This window comes from Phoca vitulina, unplaced genomic scaffold (genome assembly GCF_004348235.1).
Source record: "Phoca vitulina isolate PV1807 unplaced genomic scaffold, GSC_HSeal_1.0 scaffold95, whole genome shotgun sequence".
In the NCBI taxonomy this organism is placed as follows: Eukaryota; Metazoa; Chordata; class Mammalia; order Carnivora; family Phocidae; genus Phoca; species Phoca vitulina.
In genome coordinates this window covers 395,168-407,414 of record NW_022589798.1, presented here as the reverse complement: position 1 = coordinate 407,414, position 12,247 = coordinate 395,168, and positions in this window count along the sequence as shown.

Below are 12,247 nucleotides of genomic sequence, written 5' to 3'. Positions count from 1 at the left end.
CCTCTTGCGTACCCCTCCACCCATCGCTTTTCCCCTAAATGAGGCCAATGAAGACAAAGAGCCCATGAAGGGAAACCCTGACAGCTCTGGACCAGCCAAAGGGTTGGCAACAGAACTTCTAAGAGGGAAAAGAAATAATTAAGGAAGTGGTAACAAGGCGTTAGCTTGGGAAGGGGAAGCAAATAAATGTAAAGCTTTACCAAGAAATGTTTCTCCATCTTACAGTGCTGTCAAGGTCATTAATGGACTGAGGAAGATGGGTCTCAAAAAATAAAGAACATGGGGCGCCTGGGTGGCTCAGTCGTTAAGCATCTGCCTTCGGCTCAGGTCATGATCCCAGGGTCCTAGGATCGAGCCCCGCATTGGGCTCCCTGCTCAGCGGGAAGCCTGCTTCTCCCTCTCCCACTCCCCTTGCTTGTGTTCCCTCTCTCGCTGTGTCTCTCCCTGTCAAATAAATAAATAAAATCTTTAAAAAAAAAAAAAAAAAAGAACTTGAAATTGGCAGCAGTCCCATCAGACATCTGTTAGCACCTGTTAAAAAGAAAACAACAGGCCCCAGATGGTGTCAGTTTGACTGAGTTTCCAAATTGGGGCTTAATACCCGATCAAATTGCTGTTTCAACCTTCCCTAGAAATGTAGTCTTAACTGGCCAGGAATTTTTCTATCAGGACCAAGAAGTCTGCCACAAGGGCCCTCTCCATTCTGCAAAGGGAGATGAGGTCATCTGCATGGTAAAGCCCTCTTGCTTCTCCCCCAAAGGGAAATCCTTGCCTGGAACAATCCTGTTTGTCTGCCAATAACTTTCTTGTCCCCACCCTCCTTCTGCAAAAACTTGCCTTTTTGTGCAACTCCTCTTCTTGCTAGATGGGAAGCTGCCCGATTCACGAATCATTTAATAAAGCCAATTCGATCTTTGAAATTTACTCAGTTGAATTTTTGTTATTTAACACAGCTTTGTGGTTCCAAGTGCTGGGGAGACAAGGGTGAGGCCAGAATATGGTCCTGCCGCTCTAATAATTAACAGTGGGGACAGACGCTGTGGAGATGTTACCAAACTAACGTGAGTTCGCTCCTTAGTGAGTCACAGGTGGAGACTACACTGGGCAGAGTCATCACAAAGGACACTTAATCTTCAGCAAGTAAGGAGATCATGGGGAATCACTTCCAAAGCTGTGACTCCCTGAGTAAGGGTGAGTGGGTTTCTTTTATTTGGGGTTAGGATGAATATTCAGAAAGGGGGGTTTTGTCATTGTACGTAAAAGCAGGCATAAAGTTGCACAGGTGTGCTTAGAAAACATGCCTAGGCATGCATCCTATGTTACGTGAATGAAGCTTATGCTCTTTTTTGGGTGGGGATTCTAACATTATGACGAGGTGGAGGTAACTGAGACACTCCCCGGTCCATCTGCGCAGGTGTGAGGCAGTGGTCGAGCTCAACATGGTGGGATGCCGGAGCTCTTGTTTGCCTCTCAAAGATGAGGTTACCATTCCTGTGAAGAAGGGGAGGGCGGTCAGTGGGGGCCTTGCTGGCGACAGGTTTAACCTCATTAACCCTATGAGGCACGGTTTCATAAAGACTGTTAGAAAGTACGAAACTGCTTTGGAAAACAGTCTGGCAGTTCACCAAACAGCTAAACAGAAAATTATCATATGACCCAGCAATTCCGCTCCTAGGCGTCTACCCAAGAGTACTGAAAACACGTGTCCACACAAGAACCTGTGCACAAATGTTCACAGTGGCTTTATTCATGGGGGTCAAAAAGTGGAAGTGACCCCAATGTTCACCAGCTGGTGGATGGGGGGGATAAGCACCATGTGGTCTATCCATACAATGGAATGATGACCAAGCAGTAAACAGCAATAAAGACAAATGAAGTGTGTCTACACACTGTGTAGCATGGATGACTCTTGGGAACTTTCTGTTAAGTGGAAGAAGCCAGTCACAGGGCGCCTGGGTGGCTCAGTCAGTTGAACGTCTGACTTCGGCTCAGGTCATGATCTCAGGGTCCTGGGATCGAGCCCCATGTAAAGGTTCTGTGCTCAGCGTGGAGTCTGCTTGTCCCTCTCCCTCTGCCTGTCGCCCCGCCCCTGTTGTCTCTGTCTCAAATAAATAAATAAAATCTTAAAAAAAAAAAAGAAAAAGAAAGAAGCCAGCCACAAAGGACCACATACTGTATGGATTCCACTTATATTATATGTCCAGAATAGGCAAATCCACTGACACCTAAAGCAGATTAGTCATTAGGGAGGGACTGCTAATGGGTAGGTGGCCTCTTTCTGGGGAGATGAAAATGTTCTGCAAGTGAAGAGTGGTGACAGCTGACCAAATACGCTGAAAATGTTTTCATTGTCCGCTTCAAATGGGTACATTGTGTGGTGTCTGAATTACATCTCAAGAAAGCTGTTATTGTTATTAGTTTTTAAAGTATTGAAATTGCAGTTTACACAGGATGCTGGGCAGGACCAGAGAGGGCCACCAACTCCCTTGAGGGTTCATGTAGCACTTCCTGTGTTTTTTGCACTGATATTAGTATTGCATGTCTATGTGGCTTCCTGGAGGCCCTCCTGGCTTGTGATCAGCCACAAAAGCATCCTCCAGTTTCAAATTGGAACCATCCAGATATGAGCATTCCCTGGTTTTATTTGGCAAATGCAATCTGTTGTCATTTTTTAAGACTGCATTTCCTAGCCATGAGTTCTACATGGAATTTCTGGAAGGCTAGAAAAAGAAAGGGAAAATAGTGATTTTTGTTTAACTTAAGGTTTCTTCCACAGTTATTTGATCCACTCTTATTATAGCTCTCTGTTTGTTTCTTCCTCACCTTTTGGTGAGAATGAGAGTCTGAGAAATGAGATGTGATTTCCCATGATGGACGCCGCAAGCAGATGCCTAGTGATGGTGGTAGTCTCAGGAGCCCATCTTGGCAGGAACCAGAAGAGCCAATCTTTGAGGAAAACAACAGACCTGGGGGCACAGCAACCCTTTAATTCTCACATCTGCCTCTAAGGATAATCAGAGCATTCAACAAGGACTGAGAACATTTGACCCAACACTGGATTTAGAAACTCCTTGATGCTGGGCTTCTCTTAACAGCCAGCCACCTATTTTAAAAGCTCATTCTTGAAAATACTCCATGAGTGGTCCTTGGACTCCAAGATGGCTTTTAACATGAAAACAGAGTTTGCCATTGAGGGGGTGATTCCCAAAGGGCTCTTCCACTGCCGACTAGATTAGAGGCTACATTTTAGCAATGAGAAACCAAAATATTAAGAATGGGGACTAGATAGAGATGCTGTAACATTCTGAGTCACTTCTGATGTTCAGTTGGATCTGAAAAGCAACTTCAACTCAATTTGAAAGTAGTCAGGATAACCTTACAGAATAGAACCCTTTTTTCTTTTACCTGGAAATTTTTCACTGGATTTGTTTCTCTCTTTTATGTGTTTTATGGTGTTTTGTGAACTTATTGAACCCGAGCAGAATCTGCTCTGTTTAATCTGCACATGTTTATGACTCTTGATATCATCCGCATATGTCATGGTGGCATATTCAAGAAGGCTTCAGTTTACCACTTTGCATTAGCCATTGATTCAATAGGCATTTCTTAGTACTAGGCTCTGTGACAGGTGCTGGCTCAGGGAAAAGGGTAGCAGCGCCCAGAACTGCTTCCCAGATGACCTGTAGTGAGCACATCAGAAGCCTGAAGCAGTGCCGGGGGAGGGGGGAGGTGTCGGCCATGGAAATATTTTCTGGAGATGCTCACAACCCCGGATGACCTCTGACCTTCCTAGAAAAGCACAGCGTGGTGGGTGGACCATGTTAGCTGGGTATTAAAAGCAAGAGTGCTCCCTTTGAAGGCTAGAGAACAGGATGACATAGGGAGTGCAGTTAACAGGTACTCACAAGCTACTGTTGAGTAACAAAAAAGCTCAACCAAGTAAGTTTGAAGATCTCACTTGCTTTATTCAGTAATTTGTGAATGTTGCGGCATCCCATCTAGCAAGTAGAAGGGCGCTCTGAGGAGTTGTACCAAATGGAAGGATTTTATGGAAGGAGGGTGGGACAAGAAAATTATTAGCAAGAGCAAAAGACTGTTCCAGGCAAGGCTTTCCCTTCAAGGGGAAGGACAAGGGATCTTATCAAGCAGATGATCTCATCTTCCTTTGGGGGACACAGGGAGTCCCTGTGGCAGACTCCTTGGCACTGATGGAAAAACTCCTGACCAGTTAAGACGACATTTCTGGGGGTGGTTGAAGCTGCAATTAGATCACGTATCAAGCCCCAGTTTGGGGACTTGGCCTCAGAGATGCCATTTTGGGCCCATGGTTTTCCTTTGAACAGTAGCATAAACCCTCTAAAGAGAGCAGCGGTTCTCCATTTTGGTTGCACGCTGGAAAAACCTGGGGGAGATTTACAAGAGTGATGCCCGAATCCCTCCCCCAGAGAGCCGGAATTAATGGGTCAGGGCAAGGCCGGGGCATTGGCATTCTAAAGTTCCCCAGGTGGCTGCCATGGGCAGCCACAGATGTGAGAGATGAAACAGAATGCCTTGGAGGCTAAGGGCAGCAGGGCAGGAGACCCATGAGGACGGGTAATGAGTTCCTCTCCCATAAGACTGGACTCCCATAAAGAGCCAGCAAGGTGGAGGAGGGAAGTTGGCTCAGCTGGCTGCCCTCGGGGAGGACCTTTCATGTTTCTGCCACAACGTCTTAGTGGTGGCCCACAAGATGATCTGCTGAATCCTCTCTGGTCTCAGGAGTCTTGGACATTTTCCACATAAGTGGGGTTCTTCCCTCCTTCATGGCTGCAAAGTCTACAGCCTCAGCGGCCAGTTGCCCACATCCTCCTCAATATGGCCGGGCTCCAGACATTCGACAAGGCAGCAGAATCCACCCCGACTCTCTCTCGTCACAGATCCGGGATGAACTCCTTTTGTTACATGGTTTCAGAGGTTCCTGCTGAAGGTTCAACTGCAAAGAATAAGTGAGATAATAGATCACAAAGCCTGGCACACAGCACAAAGTTAATACATGATAATGTTGTCAATATTATTACTTAATTAGAAAGAAAAAAATGGGGCACCTGGGTGGCTCGGTCGGTTAAGTGTCTGCCTTCGGCTCAGGTCATGATCCCAGGGTCCTGGGATTGAGTCCCATGTCGGGCTCCCTGCTCAGTGCGGAGTCTGCTTCTCCCTCTCCCTTTGCCCCTCCCCACCGCTCATACTCTCTCTCTCTCAAATAAATAAATAAAATCTTAAAAAAAAAAAAGAAGTTTCAAGTACATTTGAAAGGAAGATACCTCAAATGGTTCCATCATGTAGAAAAAGGGATTTGGACACATCTGGGGAGAAAAGCCTCTGAATGCTGAAGCAGACAAAGCAAGAATGCAAATAAGAAGGAATCAACTGGACAGTTAGATAGGACAAGGGTTGGTTGCCCCGTGTCCTCGCCAGCATCCTTGTGGTGTGGTGTGGATGCCATTAATCCTACTGTTTTCGTGTGGCTCTGCAGATCAGCCCTGAAGTCTCTGCAGGGACTCAGGCTCAGCCCGTCCCACTCACCACCCATGTGGACACTCTGCATACTGGGGTGTGGTGTTCTCGATTTCTTCCCTGTTTGGGGGCCACCTCTCAGCCCAGGCAGCATCCCCTCAAAGAAGTCCCCCAACAGCATCCTCCCTGGCAAGGGGCAGTGGAAATGTTACCTATTAGACAGGAAGATATTGGGACAGAACCATTTGTAAAGCTAAAGCAGCAAAACAAATGTGAAAATGACTGCACAGATTTTTTCCTGAGACAAAAGCCCATTATCAGCACATTTTGAGAAAATCCTGGGTATTTTGAACACATGGAAATCGAAAAGTGTTGGAATGATGACTATTTGTAAGCATTTGTATATTTATTACAATTTTCCCCAACTATTTATTGTGAAAACTTTTTAAAAAAGATTTATTTATTTGAGAGAGAGAGAGTGTGCGTGTGTGTGTGCGAGTGGGGGAGGGGCAGAGGGAGAGAGAGAATCCTGGAGCAGGCTTCCCGCTGAGCGCGGAGCCCGAAGCAGGGCTCGATCCCACCACCTTGAGAACAGGACCTGAGCTGAAGTCAAGAGTCGGACGTTCAACCGACTGAGATATCCAGGCGTCCCGATCATAAAAACTTTTGAAGCTGTAGAGAAGTTGAATGTCTAAATACCCTGCATTTAGAATCATTATTAACACTTAGTCACAGTTACTTCCTCTCTGTCTCTACACACACACACACACACACACACACGCACACACACACACACACGCACACGCGCACTCGCGCGCATTTTAACATCTCTGACATTTAGATTTGTCTGACAATCAATACTGAGGCATAGTTTCCATCCTAGTATTTTCTTTCTTCCTTCCTTCCTTCCTTCCTTCCTTCCTTCCTTCCTTCCTTCCTTCCTTCCTTCCTTCCTTCCTTCCTTCCTCTCTCTCTCTTTGCTATTTTTTTTTAAGTAGGCTCCACACCCAGCGTGGATCCCAATACGGGGCTTGAACTCTCCACCCTGAGATCAAGACCGGAGCTGAGATCAAGAGTCAGATGCTTAACCGACTGAGCCACCCAGGCGCCCCTCTTTCTTTTTTCTTAGTTCAAATACTAATGGTGCATCTTATAACTGGTGGCATTTTAGAGTCAACAGACAACAGAATTGGTAATGTGTCCAGCACAGCGTCTGGCTCGTTGTCAGTGACACACCAAGTGGTAACTGTTATTACTATCTTAATATGACAGTGAATTTGTCTGGCTCTCCTTGTGGCTCTGTCAATTGTGATTTATTTTGAAGCTACGCTGTGAAGCGTGTACATGGTTAGAACTGTTTTACCTTCCTGCTGAACCGAAACTTCTACAAAGATGCTTTGTGCCTTCATGTCTTTTTTGTGTGATGTTAATATAATGAAATCAGCTTGCTTGGTGAGAGCTTGCCTGGCATATCCTTTGCCCTCTTTTTACTTCCAATTTTTCTATATCTGTATGTTTTCTGTGGGTCTTTTAAAAACAGCTAGAATTTTACTATCGTTTAAAAAAATACACTCTGACAATTTTATCTTTTACTGGACCACTTAGTCCATTTACTTGTTGATTTATTTCTATTATATTACTTACGTTTCCTATTTGTTCTGCCCACCCCCCCTTTTTTTAAGGTCTCTTCTCCTTTTTGGTCAGAGTAATCTCTTGACTGAGTCATTTTTCTTATTCTGCTCTTTTCTTTTAGTACAGTTTCCCAACCTCTCCTCTATTGATATTTTGGGCCAGATAATTCTTTGTTGCGTGTTGGCTATCTTGTGCATTGTTGGATGCTTTGCAGTTTCCTGGCTTCTATTCCCCAGACGCCAGTAACACCCCTCCAGTTCTGACAATCACAAATGTTTCCAGACATTGTCCCATGTCCCCTGGGATCAAAATTGTCCCCCGCCCTCCTCACCCCAGTTGGAAACCACTTCTCTAGTGATGAGGTGACTCTAGAAATCTCAACATACTTAACTTATCCATGTCTCAAATGAATCGGTGTCTTTTTTCTTCTCTGAAACCCAGCAGGAACATTAAGTCAGTTTATCTGTAGTTCTTCCCTTCCGTGTTTTAGTTGCTGCTTTGCTCACCCAGAATAGATTATTACTGTTTTATGCAGTTCAATATTTGTTTAGATTAACTCACTTATTTACCAGTTTCTTTCCTCTTTTCTTCTTACGTATCATAACTTCCATGTGGGAATTGTATCCTTCGGCCTAAAATACACCCTTTAGATCTTTATCTGATCAAGACCTTTTGATGTCAAACGCTCTCAACTTTTGTTTGTCTGAGTCTTTGTTTTGTCCCTTTTCCTGAAGGGATACACATTTTGCAGGATACACAGGTCTAAGTTGACTGAGATTTTTGATGCACTTGGAACATATTCTATCCACTATGGGCTTCTACTACCGCGGAGAAAGTATCCATAAATTTAATTGTTCTTCCTTCGAAGGTAATCGACCTTCTCTGTTTTTGATGTCCTGTAGTTTCACTCTGATGTGATTTCTCCTTATTTGTCCAGCTTGAGATTTGTTAGATTCCTGATTTGGAGGATTGGTAGCTTAAATAGCCGTTGTCTTTGCAAATATTCGAACGGTGCTGTGGCCTCCTCCTTTCTCACCTCTCCTCTGAGATTGTGATCAGACACGTAATAGATCATCTCACTCTATCCATCATATGTCTTATATATTAACCTCTCACATTTTCTATCCTATGTTTCTCTATATTGCCTCCTTGATGTTCACTTCAGATCTACCCTTCCAGTGGTTAATTGTATGTGTCAAATTGGCTGGGCCATAGTACCCCGGTATTTGATCAGATGCATCTGAATGTTGCTGTGGAGATAGTTTTCAGATGAAATTAACATTTAAATCAGTAGACTTTGAGTAAAGCAGATTACTCTCCATAATGTGGGTGGGCCTCATCCAATCAGTTGAAGGCCTTAAGAGCAAAAAGACTGAGGTCTTCATGGAAGAGGTAATCCTTCCTCGAGGCTGCTTCTGGACTCAACTAAATGTCAGCTCTTCCCTGGATCTCTAGCCTGTCAATCTGCCTTATGTATTTTGGACTTGCCAGCCTCCACAATCCTGTGAGCCGATTCCTTAAAACAAATCTCTCTCTCTATGTGTAAGTACACACGTCCTATTGGTTTTGTTTCTCTGAACCCTGACAAACACACTCCCCGTCCTGCCCAGTCTTCTCACTCTCTCTTCAGCTGTGTTTAACCTGTGGTTCAACCCCTCCTCTGACTTGTACACTTCAATGATGATAGTTTTCATTTCTACAGGTCCATGTGCACCCCGCCCCCCAAATCTATTTGGTGATTTCTCAGTCTATAGCAGATTATAACGATTTCTCCCAATGATCCTCTCCCTTCCTTGTAAGAGGATTGTACATTCCTCCAGTTGTTGCTACATGACCTGCAGTTCCTCCCTGAGGAAGGAGTACTTCCCCACTCTATTGACATTGGCCTTGGCCATGTCTTTGACCAAAGGAATGTGGACAGAAATGACAGGCTCCACGTCCAAGCAGAAACTCTAAGAACTATCGTGGGATTGGCATTTCTTTTGCCATTTAGCATGTCCTTCAGCCTAGATCCTAGAATGAAGAAGTCACTGGGATTAGGACAGATTGACAGTTGACCTCCGGCCACATGCAAAAGGAGTGAGAAACAAGTCTTTGCTCTTAGTCGCTGCGATTTGGGATTCATGAGCTGCCACAGTAAAGCAGAACGATCCAGGCTCTTGTGCATTTCTGACATTGTCGGTGCCCCTCACATGTATTTAACTCTGCTAAGCGTGCTGTATATTCTGTGTATGGCAGGTTCTGAAGTCTTTGTGGGTCTGACTTAGTTGCTTGCTGTTTCCGCTGGCTCTTGCTCATGAGGCTTTCCTTTTGGGTTTTGTGATTTCTAACAGCTAACCCTGAAGTTTTCGTTGACCACCCAGACAGTGTGATTTGGGGCTGTACACCTTTCGTTTGAGATGATAATTTCTCAGGAAGGATATATTTTGCCCCTTCACTCCGAAAACACAACCAAAACCAAAAAGGTGCCCTTGTAGTCCCTGCTAGGGATATGTGGTGGGCTGAATAATAACCCTCCAAGATGCCAGGTCCTAGTTGCTGACACCTGTGAATGTGACTTTATTCGGAAATAGGGTCTTTGCAGATGTGCTTCAATTGAGGATGTCGAGGTGGCGAAAATTTCCTGGATTATCTGGGTGAGGCTTACATGCAACCACAAGTGTCCTCATAAGAGAGAGGCAGAGGGAGACACACACAGAAGGGGAGAAGGTCATGTGAATGCAGAAACAGAGACTGGAGTGAGGTTGCCACCCACCAAGGGACGCCGGCATTTGGAAGAAGGAACACATTGTCTCCTAAAAACTCTGAAGATGTTTTCCAACATCTTGATTTCAGCCTAGTGATACTGATTTTGGATTTTTGGCCTCTGGAACTGTGAGAGAATCTGTTTCTGTTAAGTCACCAAGTCTGTGGTACTTTGTGATGGCAGCCCTCGGAAATAAATATGGGGGTGGGATGGGATTCATTTATTCCTAGTCGCCCTTACACAGAGGGGATGGCTCTTTGGGATTTCAGATTTATGGGGAGGTCTCCTTGAGACCCCACCTTGTATGAGCCCTGGTCTTTGTCTTCTGTCCCTTCAGAACTTGTGAGGGGCCAATACCTACAGGGTTTGTCAAATGCCCTCAAAGTGAAAGGTGGCACTTGGTCAGCTTCTGTAGATATTGGCCTCTGAATATTCCTTCCTTTCTTGTTAGGAAACAACTGAAATGATTTTTTTAAACATTACATCCAGCATCTCAGTCAATTTCATCTGAGGGCCAGGGAGGTTGCCTAGTCAGCCATGTTGTGGGAAATGGAAGTCAAATAGGCGTTCCTTGTCACCAAGATTGCTGAAGGATAGACGTGTCCCTTATTTACTGTGTTGAAGGCTTGAGCAGATCGCATCATTAAAGAGGCGGTCAAGAGATAAAAGGAGTGCTTAGGAGGATGGGAAATATGTGGGGGGGGGCGCTTTTCAGCACTAAGCAAATGTCCATCAGCTGTGGGAGTTGGGGCGTGTGGGCAGGGTCAGGGGAGCAAACAACATGCATTCCTTGGTGTGCTTAGAGTCCTTGGTCGCTGAGGTGCCTCTGGTTCCACCTCTACCACACAAATACCTGGGTCTTCCCCAGTGGGGCGGGGCAGAGCCTCTGTTGTCAACTCTTGGCCCGGGAAGACCCATGGTTTCCTGTCCCCTTGTCTTCGCACCCCGGGTCTCCCATCCTTGGTAGGAGGCTGTTAGTCCCCCAGGCTCTGGCTAGCCAATCTTGGGCTTCAACTCCTTCTCCTTAAACCCTTCAGGACCTCCCACCGCTGGAGGGAAGGTGTTTCTCTCAACTACCTCAGCTAGGAAACCATGGAGAGAGGTCTCACGCCTGCCTTCCTCCTGCACTTGCTAGGTGCATTTTTAGGACTGGGAAATCCACATCCACTCCATTTCACTCTTGGTGGCCTGCTCAGAGTTTTATTTTTGTTTTTTAAAGATTTTATTTATTTATTTGAGAGGGAGGAAGAGAGAGTGTGTGCGCACACAAGCTGGGGGAGGGTGGTGGAGGGCAGGGGCAGAGGCAGAAGGAGAAGCAGGCTCCCCGCTGAGCAGGAAGCCGGATGCGGGGCTTGATCCCAGGACCCTGAGATCATGACCTGAGCTGAAGGTAGACGCTTAACTGAATGAGCCACCCAGGCGCCCCCTGCTTAGGGTTTTAGATGCAAACATGAGAAACTGATTGGGGCTGATATAAGCAGAAAAAAGTTTCTCAATATAATGGAGAGGAGCTCACCGATTCTCTGGAAGCGTTGGGGAAAACAGCCTCAGAGGGGACCCAGGCAGGAACAATGTCCACATCAGACCCCATCTGGTGGGGACGTCACTGTTGCTGGTGTGAGCACCCCCTGGCTGTTGGCCACTTCTCCCAGAACCCCTTCCTCTGCTGCTACTGTCCGCCTTCTAAGTCAGACTGGGCTGGAGCCCGGCTTGCGTGCCTCTAGCCCAGCAGCGAGGGGGCTAGGAAACGGGCACGCAGCATTTGGAGCCCCCAGAGAGAGGGAGGAGTTCACATTCGCAAGGTGGGAGATTCCTCAGACATGTGCAGGAGATTCAGGTGCAAGGGGGGCAAAAAGAATGCTGAGTGTCCACAGCGGGGAGAGGGTGGGCGCTGGGGTGTCTCTTTTCTTCTCTCCAGAGCCAGATGCCTCCCCAAGTAGAGCCCCCCTGTTGCTGTGAGCTTAACTGGGGAAGGGAATCAGTTTCTCTCCCCTGCCTCGAGACGAGACCCAGACCACAGTTAAGATCTCTGGGGGCAATGAGAACTGAAAATATGGTGATCCCTCCCTCACAGTGTTACTGAAAATAATTTAAAAATACTGAAATGTAAAATGAACGCAAGGGAGGTCAACCATCTTCTCATCTCCCTTCTCCCCACCTCCTCCACCCCACCCCCGACCGTGATGCTTCATTTTAAATATGTCAAGTTATTCGAAGTGTTTTTCCAATTTTTGTGGCCTTTGAGGAATCTGCTTTATTGGGCAATCTGACACAGAGGAAGGGACACTGGTTGCTGACCTCGGTGTGTGGAGTTAAAGTCATACCCATGAGATTATGCTGCTGGTAAGACTAGCTACCATTTATCGAGTGCTTACG